This window comes from Eucalyptus grandis, chromosome 6, assembly GCF_016545825.1.
Source record: "Eucalyptus grandis isolate ANBG69807.140 chromosome 6, ASM1654582v1, whole genome shotgun sequence".
Lineage (NCBI taxonomy): Eukaryota > Viridiplantae > Streptophyta > Magnoliopsida > Myrtales > Myrtaceae > Eucalyptus > Eucalyptus grandis.
The window spans coordinates 26,582,824-26,584,655 of record NC_052617.1 but is presented as its reverse complement, the minus strand read 5'-3'; the positions used below and the strand labels follow the sequence as shown (position 1 = coordinate 26,584,655).

General features: G+C 42.5%; 1 pseudogene; it reads right to left on the bottom strand.

Annotated features, from left to right (window-relative positions):
- Positions 1–467: 467 nt before the first annotated feature.
- On the bottom strand, positions 468–1,446 carry LOC120294411 (annotated as a pseudogene).
- Positions 1,447–1,832: the final 386 nt, after the last annotated feature.

Sequence of the window (1,832 nt, the reverse complement as noted above, 5' to 3'; positions counted from 1 at the left end):
CGAACCCCTTCATCACTTTCCGTGTGACTCTCACCACTCATCGCACACGACTCACATCATGAAGACTCCTAAATCCATCCCAAGCCTTTTCTTCCACCTTTCCTCTCCAATCCTCAATCGTATGAGTTCCAAGCGACTTGGAAGGATAGATTGAACTTGAAAATGTTAATAGATTGAACTTGAAAATGATAAAACAAGTACGGCAATAATCGATCGGAGAGAAGTCCAATCTGGCTTCGCTTCACAAAATTGCAGCGGAGTCCAAACGCTAAGTTCATGACGACTTTGTATTTATTAATATGATGATTTTGTCAGTGTTCTGTTTACATCAATGTCTAATCTACCATCTATTCATATATCCATTTCCTCTTTATATATGCTAATGTCCATGGACTAGACTTACAAAAACACCGCGCATCAATCAGATGATAAGGAAACAAAATGAATATTAAAAAAGAATCCACTCTTCATAAAGCTCTCGCGTTCCAGCCATCTTTTTTGCTAATGGACTCACATAACTGGCACGGCAAGGTGTCGAGGCTTGCCGCACGTGTTTCCTAATACACCACATCTTCTCCACACGTGGTATTCGGCATACGACGCCGGCTTATTCGCGAGGGACTTCACGAAAGTTGCCAATTCCTCCATGGAGCTAAACTTGTTCCCGTCTATGATCGAATGTGGAGGGACGAAGTCCATGATATTGGAAGCACCGAAATAGATGGGGACCCCCCGGAATCCAGAGCATAAAATGGCTGTAACTTTCCGTCCAAGTGTTCGATTGCAAGAACAAACTTATAATGAGACATGACACAGTGCAAATGGTCCCACCAATTTGGAGTGACCCTACATCGTTGGCACACTCGGGATAGAAAGAAAGAGCCTTAGCGAGACCGCCGACATTATTTAAGCACTTGCCAAATGAATGGTGAGGCAGCAAATCGAGGAGCTTTTTTGAGAGTTCGTTCCTTTGAGAAGGCAACGGGAGGAAGACTGATAAACCAGCGTCTCCTGGGGTGCAAAAACAAGATTTAATACATTTAAGAAGACACACGGTAATTGATCCAGCATAGGTTGACTGGACATCATCTTTTGCATAGTAACTGATGAAGATATCTTCTCCGCCTGATCTCCTTCGGCCAGCCTCCAGATCCATGTATACACGGAGTGGATCCCCATTGCGACTCTGATGTTCGCATGTTCAGCGAGAAAAGACGCTCTCAATTATAGCAGCAGCAGCAGCATGTACAACAAATTTCATGGAAGCACATATCAATCGGGAAAATTAAAGAAATCAATTCATGTCTAAGCACTTTAAGCTGATTGTGGGCTGTGCCAGTGAAATAATTTAAGTAGATTGATTATTACCAAAAAGCGAAAACGATCAAGACAAAGAGCAACAAGAAAGGGACATGAAGAATCTGTAAGTGGAGAAGCATGAACCATCCATCCGACCAGGAATAAAAACAATCCGCCATGGAAATTGATGCAGTTAAACTCAAGGATTTGACGAATAACTGTTGCCTATTCCATAACAAATGTCTAGACAGCAGGGCAATATCTTCTCGCCTTTTATCGGGGGACTTAAATACAACAACAACATGGCAAACTGGGGAAAAAAAGTCGAAGATTTCATGAGAAAGGAGTCGAGGGCAATAGTGAAACACAATTTGCAATAGCTAGAACCGCCTGGTCTCTGTCTCCGAAGTTACATATCGGCATCTCAATCATATTTTGCACATGCACATATAGATGGATGGGACCCAAAAAGAGTTTTAGCAGGCACAAAGACGAGGCTCTACAGTTTTTATGGACAAAAGCGAAGTAAGATG